This window comes from Bos javanicus, chromosome X (assembly GCF_032452875.1).
Source record: "Bos javanicus breed banteng chromosome X, ARS-OSU_banteng_1.0, whole genome shotgun sequence".
Lineage (NCBI taxonomy): Eukaryota > Metazoa > Chordata > Mammalia > Artiodactyla > Bovidae > Bos > Bos javanicus.
This window is the reverse complement of record NC_083897.1, coordinates 43,141,723-43,158,565: the sequence shown is the minus strand read 5'-3', so window position 1 is coordinate 43,158,565 and position 16,843 is coordinate 43,141,723.

Here is a 16,843-nt window from a genome sequence, read left to right as displayed (position 1 = left end):
ATAAAGACGTTTTTGTACATATACACAATGGAATATTACTCAGACTTAAAAAGGAACATATTTGAGTCAGTTCTAATGAGGTGGATGAACCTAGAACCTATTATACAGAGCGAGTAAGTCAGAAAGAGAAAAATTAATATCATATTCTAATGCATATATCGAAGAAGGCAATGGCACCCCACTCCAGTACTCTTGCTTGGAAAATCCCATTGATGGAGGAGCCCGGTGGGCTACAGTCCATGGGGTCGCTAAGAGTTGGTCACAACTAAGCGACTTCACTTTCACTTTTCACTGTCATGCATTGGAGAAGGAAATGGCAACCCACTCCAGTATTCTTGCCTGGAGAATCCCAGGGACAAGGGAGCCTCTTTGGCTGCCGTCTATGGGGTCACACAGAGTCGAACATGACTGAAGCGACTTAGCAGCAACGCATATATATGGAATCTAGAAAAATGGTACTGAAAAATTTGTTTACAGAGCAGCAATGGAGAAAGAGACATAGAGAATAGACTTATGGACATGGGAAGAGGGAAGGAGAGGATGAGATGTATGGAAAGAGTAATATGGAAACTTACATTGCCATATGTTAAATACATAGCTAATGGGAATTTGCTGTGTGGTTCAGGAAACACAAACAAGGGCTCTGTATCAACCTAGAGGGGTGGAATGGGGAGGGAGATGGGAGGGCAGTTCAAAAGGGAGGGGATATATGTATATCTATGGCTGATTCTTTCCCACCACTTCATGGGAAATAGATGGGGAAACAGGGGAAACAGTGTCAGACTTTATTTTTCTGGGCTCCAAAATCACTACAGATGATGACTGCAGCCATGAAATTAGAAGATACTTACTCCTTGAAAGGACAGTTATGACCAACCTAGATAGCATATTCAAAAGCAGAGACATTACTTTACCCAACAAAGGTTCGTCTAGTCAAGGCTATGGTTTTTCCTGTGGTCATGTATGGATGTGAAAGTTGGACTGTGAAGAAGGCTGAGCGCCAAAGAATTGATGCTTTTGAACTGTGGTGTTGGAGAAGACTCTTGAGAGTCCCTTGGACTGCAAGGAGATCCAATCAGTCCATTCTGAAGGAGATCAGCCCTGGAATTTCTTTGGAAGGAATGATGCTAAAGCTGAAACTGCAGTACTTTGGCCACCTCATGTGAAGAGTTGACTCATTGGAAAAGACTCTGATGCTGGGAGGGATTGGAGGCAGGAGGAGAAGGGGATGACAGAGGATGAGATGGCTGGATGGCATCACTGACTCGATGGACGTGAGTCTGAGTGAACTCCGGGAGTTGGTGATGGACATGGAGGCCTGGCGTGCTGCGATGCATGGGGTCGCAAAGAGTCAGACACGACTGAGCGACTGATCTGATCTGATCTGATCTGATGGCTGATTCAATTTAAGTCTGGATTTGGCAATAAGGAGTTCATGATCTGAGCCACAGTCAGCTCCTGGTCTTTTTTTTTTTTTTTTTTGACTGTATAGAACTTCTCCATCTTTGGCTGCAAAGAATATAATCAATCTGATTTTGGTGTTGACCATCTAGTGATGTCCATGTGTAGAGTCTTCTCTTGTGTTGTTGGAAGAGGTTGTTCGCCATGACCAGTGCATTTTCTTGGCAAAACTCTATTAGCCTTTGCCCTGCTTTATTCCATATTCCAAGGCCAAATTTGCCTGTTACTCCAGGTTTTTCTTGACTTCCTACTTTTGCACTCCAGTCCCCTATAATGAAAAGGACATCTTTTTTGGGTATTAGTTCTAAAAGGTCTTATAGGTCTTCATAGAACTGTTCAACTTCAACTTCTTCACCATTACTGGTTGGGGCATAGACTTAGATTACAGTGATATTGAATGATTTGCCTTGGAAACGAACAGAGATCATTCTGTCGTTTTGAGATTGCATCCAAGTACTGCATTTCTGACTCTTCTGTTGACCATGATGGCTACTCCATTTCTTCTAAGGGATTCCTGCCCACAGTAGTAGATATAATGGTTATCTGAGTTAAATTCACCCATTCCAGTCCATTTTAGTTCGCTGATTCCTAGAATGTCGACGTTCACTCTTGCCATCTCCTGTTTGACCACTTCCAATTTGCCTTGATTCATGGACCTGACATTCCAGGTTCCTATGCAATATTGCTCTTTACAGCTTGGGACTTTGCTTCTATCACCAGTTGCATCCACAGCTGGGTATTGTTTTTGCTTTGGCTCCATCCCTTCATTCTTTCTGGAGTTATTTCTCCACTGATCTCCAGTAGTATATTGGCCCCCTGTTGACCTGGGGAGTTCCTCTTTCAGTATCCTATCATTTTGCCTTTTCATACTGTTCATGGTGTTCTCAAGGCAAGAATACTGAAGTGGTTTTCCATTCCCTTCTCCAGTGTGGACATGAGTCTGGGACAGGGAGGCCTGGTGTGCTGTGATTCACGGGGTCACAAAGAGTCGGACATGACTGAGCGACGGAACTGAACTGAACTGATGGCTGATTCATGTTGAGGTTCGACAGAAAACAACAAACTTCTGTAAAGCAGTTATCTTTCAATAAAATAAATATATTAAAAAAAAAAAAACTAATAGGAATTTGATGTATACAGCACAGAGAGCTCAGCTTGGTGCTCTGTGATGACCTACAGGATGGGATGGGGGTTGGGAGGGAGGGATGATTCACATTGTTGTATAGCAGAAATTAACACAACATTGTAAAGCAATTATATTCCAATTTAAAAATAAAAGATATATATATATACACATATATATATATATTTAAGTAGCTTCCTTTTTTCCATTTAACAATAACAATACTTTTAGGTATAATGAGAACTTTAATTTTTACAAAATATGAAGAGAAGGAAAAAAGGTATCTAGATATGGCATTTTGTGCTGAAAATTATTTCCTACACATATTAAAAAAAATAAAGCTACATAGGCTTTTCTCATGGTTCAAATGTTAAAGAATCTGACTGCAATGTGGGAGACCTGGGTTTGATCCCTGGGTTGAGAAGATCTCCTTGAGGAGAGCCTGGCAACCCACTGCAGTGTTCTTGCCTGGAGAATCCCTATAGACAGATGAACCTGGCGGCTACTGTCCATTGGGTCACGAAGAGTCAAACATGACTGAGCAAATTAAGCACAGTACAGCATTATGAAGAATCTAAAAATGTTTTAGGTCAAAAATAGGCTTAGAAATTATCTGTAGACTAATATATGATATAGACAGATATGAAAAACTAAAGAAGTTATTTAGAGTATCCTATCTGATTGAAATACAATAAATACAGTAACAAGAGATGGGTCATTCTTTGTGACTTACAACTGTGACAATTTTTGTTTCTTTTTCCTCCTGGTAACATAAGTAGGCTTCATTTTCCAGGCTCCTTTGCAGTTCCATGTGGCCCAGGGACCAAATTTTGGCCAAAGAATGTGAGCAGAGACAATTTATGTCACTTTCAGGACCTCCAATAAAAAACCCTTCTCTGCACTCCGTCCATCTTTAAAAGTGTATCTTACCACTCTTCTCCTCCTTGGAGCTTTCTTTGAGTAAAATGCTCCTTCAGTTCTCCTCCTTTAAGTTTTTGATCACATGCTGCCTTTTATCATTCATTTTGTTTTAATTATTTTAGACCTGCCTCACTAATCAAATTATAAGTTCCTTAAAGACAAGGATCATATCTTCTAATTGCTTTGTACCTTCCACAGGGCCTAGCCCATATTTGATTTTCAATATTTATTGATTAAACTGTGTGACCTTGGACAGTCTTTTACCTTAATGATAATGTTCTCTTTATAGTGTTGCATAGAGTTCTCACAAGGTAGAAAAAATTACCTATATGCCTGTTTAAAGATAACACCACCATGAAAAAGCTAATTTGGAAATGGAAAATTATATATTGCCACATTTGTTTTAATGATGTTGTTCTGCTTGTGTTTTGCCTGGAAGGTAGTTTTCCTGAATGATGAGGGTACCATGAATTACTTTGACCTCCGATACAATCTGAAAATTAGGCTCAACAATATAAGGCCTTGTAAACACTTCTTAGAAGCTCAGTCTTGTATTTTCTTGAATGATAGTTTACAACATTAAAACTGCTGCTAAAGAAACTATATCATGAAATTTTAATATCTTGTTTAATAGTTTGGTAGCTTTGGGCTATTGACATTCTAGGAACTACACTCACGTCCATTAAGGAAGTGATGAAATTTGAAACTGCTTTTTCCTTTTCACAACATGTAGCAATTTAAATCTGGAATACCAGACTTGTAATAAACAACACTCATTTAATCATGTTTTCTCTTTATAACTAAACTTAGTAGCAGTTTTTTTTTTTTTTTCTGGCATCTCTGTTTCTTATAAAAAATTACCATCCATTTGTTCTAAGAATTGTACAAAGATCTCCACTCTATTTAATAATAAAACTTTCACAGTACAGAGATACATGTACTTTCAGTATTGTTCCAGGTCTTTGCCTCAGCTATTATTTAATACCTTATTCAAAAATCAAAGCACTGCATAGGTTACTTTATATGAACCACTAAGTTATACATTAAATATTTGTTAGAAGAATAATAAGGAACTACTAAAATTTTTTAGACTTATGACTTAATACAAATCCAGCTTAGTCCACAATCATAATAATTATTGAAATTCAATTGCCTTATTCATATCATAGAAAACATTCTATCAAGTATGTCTTTTATTTATTTTTTTTAATTTTATTTTATTTATTTATTTTTTTAATTAGGGGCTAATTACTTTACAATATTGTATTGCTTTGCCATACATTAACATGAATCTGCCAGGGATGGTATGGGGAGGGAGGTGGGAGGGGGGTTCAGGATTGGGAACACTTGTACACCCGTGGCAGATTCATGTTGATGTATGTCAAGTATGTCTTTTAAAGGGAAGAATTTTTTCTCTCTTTTGTAAATTAAAATCTTAGAATTTATAGGTTCAAACCTTTGAGAATTTTTGGTTGAGCAGCTTCATTTTTGATATTGGAAACTGAGACTTCAAGTGATAAATAACTTGTCCAAGATTGCACAGATGAATAAATACAAAGCTGAAACTATAAGTGTTTTAATTCCTTTTCTCAGGCTCCTTCTACTACATTATATAGGCAAATCAAATTGAAGTGACTTAAGCCTTTATCACTATAACTTTCCCTATAGTCCTATTTTGCTCTTTGGAGCAAGATAGAGTTAATTGTTTCATCTGCCAAATACAATTCCTCACACAGCTAAAAACTGATGGTGTGATTCAACAACCCCCACCCCGCACCCCCGCCCATGTTTAATCTATGTACTTCATGCATGTGACCTGCTCAGTCGCAACGGACTCTTTGCAACTCCATGAAATGTAGCCCGCCAGGCTCCTTTTTCCATGGAATTTTCCAGGCAAGTGTGTTGCCTTTGGAGTGTGTTGCCATTTCCTATTCCAGAGAATTATCCTGACTTGGGGGTCAAACCCACATCTTTTGCATCTCCTGCATTGGCAGGGGAATTCTTTGCCAGTGCACCACCTGGACAACAAAATAACTTATATCCTTGGTTATTCTCTTCTGGACAGTCTCTAATTTGGCAAAATCTCTCCTGAACGAAACACACATAAACTTAGATGTGGTATCAACCTAACCTTAATTTCTTCCTGTACTTAGATTTTTCTTCATTCTACAATAACATTTTATTTTTTAATATAAATTTATTTATTTTAATTGGAGATTAATTACTTTACAATATTGTATTGTTTTTGCCATACATCAACATGAATCCACCACGGGTATACACGTGTTCCCCATCCTGAACCCCCCTGCCTCCTCCCTCCCCATACCATCCCTCTGTGTCGTCCCAGTGCACCAGCCCCAAGCATCCAGTATCGTGCATCGAACCTGGACTGATGATTCGTTTCATATATGATATTATACATGCTTCAATGCCATTCTCCCAAATCATCCCACGCTCTCCCTCTCCCACAGAGTACAAAAGACTGTTCTATACATCTGTGTCTCTTTTGCTGTCTCACATACTGGGTTATCATTACCATCTTTCTAAATTCCATATATATGCATTAGTATACTGTATTGGTGTTTTTCTTTCTGGCTTACTTCACTCTGTATAATAAAGCTGTGGTACATATACACAATGGAGTATTACTCAGCCAACAGTGTGGAGATTCCTTAAAAAACTGGAAATAGAACTGCCTTATGATCCAGCAATCCCACTGCTGGGCATACACACTGAGGAAACCAGAAGGGAAAGAGACACGTGTACCCCAATGTTCATCGCAGCACTGTTTATAATAGCCAGGCCATGTCCATCAGCAGATGAATGGATAAGAAAGCTATGGTACATATACACAATGGAATATTACTCAGCCATTAAAAAGAATACATTTGAATCAGTTCTAATGAGGTGGATGAAACTGGAGCCTATTATACAGAGTGAAGTCAGCCAGAAGGAAAAACACCAATACAGTATACTAACGCATATATATGGAATTTAGAAAGATGGTAACAATAACCCGGTATACGAGACAGCAAAAGAGACACTGATGTATAGAACAGTCTTATGGACTCTGTGGGAGAGGGAAAGGGTGGGAAGATTCGGGAGAATGACATTGAAACATGTAAAATATCATGTAAGAAACGAGCTGCCAGTCCAGGTTCGATGCACGGTACTGGATGCTTGGGGCTGGTGCACTGGGATGACCTATAGGGATGGTATGGGGAGGGAGGTGGGGGGAGGGTTCAGGATGGGGAACACATGTATACCTGTGGTGGATTCATTTGATATTTGGCAAAAACTAATACAATTATGTAAAGTTTAAAAATAAAATAAAATTAAACAAAATAATACATTTGAATCAGTTCTAATGAGGTGGATGAAACTGGAGCCTATTATACAATAACATTTTAAATTAAGTATTATTATTATCTCCATTTTACACATGAAAAGATAGAGGTTCTGAGATGTTAAGGAACTTGTCCGTAGTCATCTTGCATATAACCTTGTGTGGTCATTGTATATTGTTCTAGCATATTCCTAAAGATCCCTAACAACCAACTGACAAACATTTACTTATTAAGCACCTGCTCTGTAATAAGTACAACTATATCTATAAACTGCCTCCCCTCACTGCTTTCAAGGAAATTGCATTCTAGTTGAAGTTATATAAAGATCTGTTAGAATGTGATATAATATAAATGGCAAAAATTATGATGATGTTTAGAGGAAGGAAGAAAACAGGAAGAAAAAAAAAAATCCTCTAGCATTTAAACATTTATTGTATATTCATCGTGTGCCAGGTGTTGTGTTGTCTATTTTTCATATAAAATATAAATCCTTTAAAAAGTACAATGATACAAACACTACCTGCCCCATTTTAAAGTAAGAAAATTGATTCTGAGACTCAAGGGGAGACTGGAAGAAGAAAGGCAAGAGATATACAAGGTGCAAGATGTATTTGTTAGGTACAGAATTAAACTATGTAATTGGAGGGAGTTCATATTGGGGAATAGCAAGAGATAAAACTGCAATCCATAGTAAGTAAATGAGTTGAATTTCAAAGGTGTTATTCCAGAAGCATTGGAAATAGTTTCAGTGTCATATGCCCTAATACTTTAGTACTTCTGAGTCTAATAAAGAGAAGAGCCTTGCACTCCTGCTCTCCACAATTTTCAGTTTGGTGGTGTATGGAATGGGGGAAAGGAAGAATGTTGAAATGTTGAGACTTGCTTTACGTGATCAACTGGAATATGGGGACTCTTTCTCCCTTAAGGTCACCTGCTTTCAAGATTATTAACATCCCCAAACTGGATCTCAAAGTACGTGTACTTTATATAATGGCAAGAAGTACAGTTTTGGCTTGAGAAATAGGTGGTAATACAAATATATTGATCTAATACACTAGGGAGGTAAAAGCTCTGACTTCTCAGCAAACTGAGGCTCTTAAAAAGTCAACCTATGCTATCAAGGTCAATCTTACGTGCTAGCATAAGTGACTATTGCCTGCATGCTGCATGCTAAGTCGCTTCAGTTGTGTCTGACTCTTTGTGACCCTATGGACTGTAGCCCACCAGACTCCTCCATTCATAATGGAGTTTTCAGATTCCCTGTTGGGTCAGCAGTAGAGAATCTGCCTGCAGTGCAGGAGACACAGAAAACATGGGTTTGACCCCTGGATTGGGAAGATCCCCCAGAGAAGGAAATGGTAACCCACTCCTGTATTCTTGCCTGGGAAATCCCATGGACAGAGAAGCCTGGAGAGCTACAGTCCATGGGGTTGCAAGAGTCAGACACAACTTAATGACTAAACTACTACCACACCAATGGAATTTTCTGGCCATCATGTAAAACCTGTATCCCTAAATTTCCTGCTGTGTCAATTTGTAAAAGTATTCTCAATTCATCATTATAGTATCAATCCTTTGTTTTAAAGCACTGTACTAATAATGTTACCCTAAAACTGTACCTTCAAATGCAGTTGCAAGGGTAGATCATAGATCAAACATTTACTTGTTAGCATGAAATCTGTTTTTAGATAATCTAACAAAGTCTAAAGATATGTTCTCCAACATGAGAACTTCTAGCCACATATGATTTCCTTAAATTCAAATTTAAAATATTTAAAATTAAGGAATATAAAAGTTTAACCCCTCAGTCATACTAGCCCCCTTTAAGTGCTCAGTTGGCAAATGTGGTCGGTCACACCATACTGGACAGGGCAGATATAGAATATTCACATAATTGGAAAAAAGCTCTAGGGAACAAAGATGGTCTAATGGTAATGTTTTGGGAGTAACAGGAAGTTGGAAAGGATCAGCACCTAGGAATACATCTTGAGAACAGCAGACTCAGGGTAGGGACCTATTGTAAAAGTAAGATTAAAAGTAAGATTAAAGTAATATATTTAATTAAAGTAATGTGCCTGGATTAAAATAAGGTATTTAATGTACTAGTCGTAATTATACTCTCCTTTGGTCTTGATCATATCTTTCATCAAGGATGTCATGTAAAACCTATATTCCTAAGAGGCCAGTAACCCAGAAATATCACTCCACTGCTTAATATGAATAAGCAATTCATATTAACTGCTTAGTATGAACTTAATATATGAAACTTACAGTAAATCCATAGCATCACCTTCATGTTTAAAATATATTGATTAATATTATGGATGTGTCAATTTCAAGGGCTTTCAGAGACCAACCTTTAAAAACTAATAGTTTTACTCTATTGCCGACTATATGGTGTGTTGTATAACTATTATGAGGCAAGAAATTCTCAATGATTTTTATTAATGAGATGTTAGTTGTTGAATTTACAGCAAGTATACTGGAGTCACATTTTATCCAGAGTTGACTTAAAACTAGGTGATATCTGAGAGCACCACATACATATTTGTATTTAACATTTATTGTCATGTTGTTTACTAGATCATTAAATTTTATCTCTTGGAAGTATATGAATAGTTAACATTGCTATCTATATATGAGATGATAAGCCTTTATTTACAATATAAATATAAGAGATACTATAATTACTCCTCTGTCTGTAGTTGAAAACCATTCTTCCTTGAGGCCTGTAGTGTCCAGCTGTATTACCTACCATCTTTTGCCCTTCCTAGCCTTATTCATAGATGTGCTTATCTTTTAGTCACTTTTGAAGATTCTGGTACCTAGAGCACAGTCTCTCCATCCCAAATACTGATATCAGCATTGATAAAGTCCATGTAGATAATTCACCTACCATTCTAACATTACAGTATCTTTACCTCAACTTGAAGAGCTTTCATATCTCAGTCATCCATCCATGTCCAGGACTGCTTCAGATTTTAAATCCTAAACTGCAATATGTAGGTCTCCCACACTGCAGGCAGATTCTTTACCAGCTGAGCCACTAGGGAAGCTCAAAACTACTGGAGTGGATAGCTTATCCCTTCTCTGGGTCAGGAGATCTTCCTGACCCAGAAATCAAACCAGGGTCACATTACCAGCTGAACTATCAGGTAATCCCTAGTATTCTAATACAAATCTGCAATTCTTCCAACTCACTTCATTTCTTATTCCATCAAGAATTTTAGCTGTTTAACCTTTCCATTTTTCTCAACTTATCAGCTGTTTTTGGTCTTCAGTTCCTTTGCTATATATTCAGTATCACATTTCCCATTATTATTCCTCTTGCCATATTCTAATTGTCCTTCTATTGCCCTCAACAATCATGCCCTAGATTTCTCAGTCAGTTCTCTTATCTACTTTCCCCCCATTTATGTCCAAGTTTATGAGAACTACTGGAGAAGAACACAGAAGTGCATGTAGGCATCACTGCAAATCCATTTCTGCTAATCTTAGCTGTGCTCAAGAACTTTTATAATGCCAGAGATGGAACCTGTGTGTCCTGTTTCTCCTGCATTAGCAGATGGGTTCCTTACCACTGTGCCGCCTGGGGAGCCCTATTTTATGTAGATGTATTAATATCACAAATTAATTTGTTCATTTACCAGGTGATATATGTCTAGGTTGTTTGTTATTCCATGGAGTTTTATCCTTGTACCTATACTCTTTTCAGTGTTCTACATTCACTCTTGGTTATTTTATTAGTAATAATGGTGTTAAATATTTTAACCTGTATAATGCTGATTCCACAAATTCCATAACCAATCCATACTGATTTCCCTAGCTACAAATATCATAAAAGCAAAATTGAATTCATCATCTATTTTTTACAGTCATCCACGTATGCTACTCTCACCCTTATCTCAACCTACTACCTACCCAGTTACTCAAGCAGAAACTTGAGAATTAGCATAGGTTCCTCATGTCAACTAGTGTTGAAATTCTTAGTTGTATTTCTCTTTTAGATTCGATACAGTTTAGAGATTGAGCAGCTCCAATTTTTTAACTTATATTCAAGTGGTAGGGGGAATACTTCTGAAGAAGTGATCATAAGGAATGTGAGTAAATGATTCGATTGTGTTACATCCTGTTCAATTTAATGGGGTAAAAGACAGTGTTATTACTTCACTCATTAATAGTAAATGTGAGAATATAAAATCCCTAGGAATCAACAGAAAGACTTCAACAGTCCTTCAACAGGACATTATTCTAATAATATCTACCCAAGTTTAGGATATGTTTGAATTCACGTTGTTTGCCATATATATCTGCGTCTCCATCTTGCACACATGATAGGATTGTACTTCGTGGACTTCTTGCATTTGGGTAGAGCCATGGGATTAGTTTTGGGCAATGATTTTGTGTCAGAGACACCCCATGACATGCCACAGTATTGAATAGTTGATATGAGATTCTCCAGTGGTTTCTTTTTCCCTTTTGATATAGTGAGAATGAAAAAGCTGGTTTAAAACTCAACATTCAAAAAACTAAGATCATGGCATCCAGTCCCATCACTTCATGGTAAATAGATGGGGAAAAAGTGAAAAGAGCGACAGATTTTATTTTCTTAGGCTCCAGAATGACTGTGGATAGTGACAGCAGCTACAAAATTAAAAGTTGCTTGCTCCTTGGAATAAAAGCTATGACAAACGTAGACAATGTATTAAACAGCAGAGACATCACTTTACCAAAAAACGTCCACATAGTCAGAGCTATGGTATTTCCAGTAGTCGTGTGTGCATGTGACACTTGGACCATAAAGAAGGCTGAGCACTGAAAAATTGATGCTTTTTTATTGTGGTGCTGGAGAAGACTCTTGAGAGTTCCTTGGACTGGAGGGAGATCAAACCAGTCAATTTTAAAGGAAATCTACCCTGACTATTCATTGGAAGGATGGATGCTGAAGCTCCAATACTTTGGCCACCTGTTACAAAGAGCCAACTCATTAGAAAATACCCTGATGTTGGGAAACATTGAAGGCAAAAGTAGAAGAGGGCAGTAGAGAGTGGGATGGGTGGATGTCATCACTGATTCAATGCACATGAGTTTGAGCAAACTCTGGGAGATAGTAAAGGACAGGGAAGCCTGGTCTGCTGCAGTCTATGGTGTCACAGAGCCAGACACAACTTAGCAACTGAACAACAATGGTGACTAACAATGTTCTGATGGTTGTGCCATCAGCCTGGGATCTTTAGTGACTATGATGATCACAGATGCCCTGATGATTTGTACTGAACCTGTAGAATGAGTGAGAAATAAACTTTCATCATTTTAAATTAGGTTTGTGTATTTATTATTGTTGCATGATAATATAACCTATTTTGATTGATACCATTTCTCTGTTCCATACTTATTTGTATTCTCTGTGGTTGAGTCATATTAGTTTTAGTGAGAACCCAAAATGTTATTATTTTAAAAACATTGATGACAGAGTGGTTGGAATAATAGAAAGTAGTTAATAAAATTTTAAAGTGTGTTGGAAAGATCTCATACAAGGCATATGACAATCATAATAATGATAATAATGACAGATAATACTGAATGAAACTTACCATGTGTGCACTGGGATGACCCAGGAGGATGGTATGGGGAGGGAGGAGGGGGGCAGTTCAGGATGGGGAATACGTGTACACCCGTGGTGGATTCATGTTGATGTATGGCAAAACCAATACAATATTATAAAGTAATTCAGTTCAGTTCAGTCACTCAGTCGTGTCCGACTCTTTGCGACCCCATGAGTTGCAGCACGCCAGGCCTCCCTGTCCATCACCAACTCCCGGAGTTCACACAAACTCACGTTCATCAAGTCGGAGATGCCATCCAGCCATCTCATCCTCTGTCATCCCCTTCTCCTCCTGCCTGCAATCCCTCCCAGCACCAGAGTCTTTTCCAATGAGTCAACTTTTCGCATGAGGTGGCCAAAGTACTGGAGTTTCAGCTTTAACATCAGTCCTTCCAATGAACACCCAGGACTGATTTCCTTTAGAATGAACTGGTTGGATCTCCTTGCAGTCCAAGGGACTCTCAAGAGTCTTCTCCAACACCACAGTTCAAAAGCATCAATTCTTCTGAGCTCAGCTTTCTTTATAGTCCAACTCTCACATCCATACATGACTACTGGAAAAACCATAGCCTTGAGTAGATGGACCTATTAGCCTCTAATTAAAATAAATAAATTTATATTGAAAAAGAGAAACTTACCATGTTATAGGAGCTGTGCTAAATAGTTCACACACATCATGTTATTGCTCACAATAACCTTATAAGAAATTATCACCAGCATCATCATCATCACTTTATAGATGAAAACACTGAGGCACATACAATCTTGTTGACTTGCCCAAAGGCACACATGAAGTCATTTTATAAGTTTAAGACTGAAAATCAGGCCCCATGGTTCTAAAACAGGAAGAAAAACACAAAGTTTGTAGGTAATTACAGAAATTCCTCTGATTGTTACTCTAAACAAGTTTGTATTCAAAGATAGGCTATTCTGCAGAAAAGATGGACAAATTAATTCAAAAAGCCTATTCAAGACCATTCAGATTAATTGCATAATTACCACTAAATTGTATGGTACCTCATTTAAAAAAGGAGTTTTGCTACTAACAGTTAAGAGAAAGCACAAGTATATGTTCAAATTCAGCATTTTAATGATATTCTTTATTTATTTATTTTTTTGTTTTGCAGAACAATTACATCAATTGGACAAGTTCTTATGTCTGTGTTATAACTTGTCTTTAAGTTTGCAAAATATCACATCCAACCTGCTGCTTCCATAAACATTTTAATACAGCCAGTATCATTTTTATTCATGCATTTCATCAGATCAGATCAGATCAGTTGCTCGGTCGTGTCTGACTCTTTGCGACCCCATGAATCGCAGCATGCCAGGCCTCCCTGTCCATCACCAACTACCGGAGTTCACTCAGACTCACGTCCATCGAGTCAGTGATGCCATCCAGCCATCTCATCCTCTGTCATCCCCTTCTCCTCCTGCCCCAAATCCCTCCCAGCATCAGAGTCTTTTCCAATGAATCAACTCTTCGCATGAGGTGGCCAAAGTACTGGAGTTTCAGCTTTAGCATCATTCCTTCCAAAGAAATTCCAGGGCTGATCTCCTTCAGAATGGACTGGTTGGATCTCCTTGCAGTCCATGGGACTCTCAAGTGTCTTCTCCAACACCACAGTTCAAAAGCATCAATTCTTTGGCGCTCAGCCTTCTTCACAGTCCAACTTTCACATCCATACATGACCACAGGAAAAACCATAACCTTGACTAGATGAACCTTTGTTGGCAAAGTAATGTCTCTGCTTTTGAATATGATATCTAGGTTGGTCATAACTTTCCTTCCAAGGAGTAAGTGTCTGCTAATTTCATGGCTGCAGTCACCATCTGCAGTGATTTTGGAGCCCAGAAAAATAAAGTCGGACACTGTTTCCCCATCTATTTCCCACGAGGTCATGGGGCCGGATGCCATGATCTTCATTTTCTGAATGTTGAGCTTTAAGCCAACTTTTTCACTCTCCACTTTCACCTTCATCAAGAGGCTTTTTAGTTCCTCTTCACTTTCTGCCATAAGGGTGGTGTCATCTGCATATCTGACGTTATTGATATTTCTCCTGGTAATCTTGATTCCAGCTTGTATTTCTTCCAGTCCAGCATTTCTCATGATGTACTCTGCATATAAGTTAAATGAACAGGGTGACAATATACAGGCTTGACGAACTCCTTTTCCTATTTGGAACCAGTCTGTTGTTCCATGTCCAGTTCTAACTGTTGCTTCCTGACCTGCATACAAATTTCTCAAGAGGCAGATCAGGTGGTCTGGTATTCCCATCTCTTTCAGCATTTTCCCCAGTTTATTGTGATCCACACAGTCAAAGGCTTTGGCATAGTCCATAAAGCAGAAATAGATGTTTTTCTGGAACTTTCTTGCTTTTTCCATGATCCAGCGGATGTTGGCAATTTGATCTCTGGTTCCTCTGCCTTTTCTAAAACCAGCTTGAACATCAGGAAGTTCACAGTTCACATATTGCTGAAGCCTGGCTTGGATAATTTTGAGCATTACTTTACTAGCGTTTGAGATGAGTGCAATTGTGCAGTAGTTTGAGCATTCTTTGGCATTGCCTTTCTTTGGGATTGGAATGAAAACTGACCTTTTCCAGACCTGTGGCCACTGCTGAGTGTTTCAAATTTGCTGACATATTGAGTGCAGCACTTTCACAGCATCATCTTTCAGGATTTGGAATAGCTCAACTGGAATTTCATCACCTCCACTAGCTTTGTTCGTAGTGATGCTTTCTAAGGCCCACTTGACTTCACATTCCAGGATGTCTGGCTCTAGGTCAGTGATCACACCATCGTGATTATCTGGGTCATGAAGATATTTTTTGTACAGTACTTCTGTGTATTCTTGCCATCTCTTCTTAACATCTTCTGCTTCTGTTAGGTCCATACTATTGCTGTCCTTTATCGAGCCCGTCTTTGCATAACTTGCTGATATAACAGGGCAGATTCTTTCAAAGTATAAATAAATTCATAAAGTGTATTTATTTCAAAACTGCCATTAACTTATTTCAGACCACTATCATTACAATTTGAATTTTATACTGTTAGTAATAAGGAACAATTGAGGAATGGAGGCCAAACTAAGACAAAGATACTTTGGACAGAAAGGAGTAGGCTTATTTGATATATATTTGGAGGGAAAATTGGGATGGCATCACCGACTCAATAGACATGAGTTTGAGCAAGCTACCGAAGTTGGTGATGGGCAGGGAAGCCTGACATGCTGCAGTCCATGGGGTCACAAAGAGTTGGACACTACTGAGGGACTGAAGTGAACTGAGGACACAGAACAGAGAAGACAGATGAAAGAGAAGGGAAAGATTGGCACATAATATGTTCCTGTCCACATAGGATAAGCCTGTACAGAGGAAGCACCATTATGGAGATCTTGAGGCAATCAAAAAATAGCCTAAGCACATCTGGTACATACAGACACAGGATGCCATATACCTGAAGGGTTTGGGGCTGATGATATAAAGTACTATTAGAGTGCTAAGCAGGAAGTCCGAAGCTGTTTCCACAAGTTTTCATAGAGTCAGTTTTATTGTTAGTTCTTATCTAGAGAAATTTGCTTGTCAGCAGGTAGGATTTACTACACAGAGACAGCACAATTAATCTTTAAACATAAGGTTATTCTTAATTTTTCTCCCGCGTGTGTGTGTGCTGTTGTTTCAGTCATTTCTGACTTTGTGACTGTGTGGACTTTAGCCTGTGAGGCTCCTCTGTCCATGGGATTGTCCAGGCAAGAATACTGGAGGGGATTGCCATGCCCTCCTCCAGGCGATCTTCTCAACCCAGGGACTGAACCTGTGTCTCCTGCATTGCAGGTGGATTATTTACTTATTTATTGCTGAGTCACTGGGGAAGCTCCGCCACCAGGGAAGCCCAATTTTTCTCCTATCAGTTGTTAAATGTATCATTCACACTTATTGTCCTTCCTTGTCTGCCATCCTCTAGCTCCTCTACCAATTTCAGTCTCCTGGCTTCCTGGTTGGATGTCTTCATGTTTACCATCTATTCGATCCCCTAGTTTCCCTCACATACCTCTACTCTCTACTCCTTTCCCTTCTTTATTGCTATTATGAAACAAGCTAGTTGGATTAATTCATACTAGTCATGATACAACTATTTTCTGCACTGTTGAAATCTGAAAATAATTTTTAATTTATTCTATAATGTGTATTTCAACACAGCAGATTACATTTTTACATTTTCTTCCTCAAACACATCATGCTTTTCAAAGCCTTCCTTCTAATACTACTTTTCTTCCCTCTGCTGTGAGATTCTTTCTCTTCATGTTCCTAAAAAACTCTTATTCATCTATCACAAGACAATTTCATCAGAACTCTTCCTTGAAACCTGTTATGGTTTTTCCCT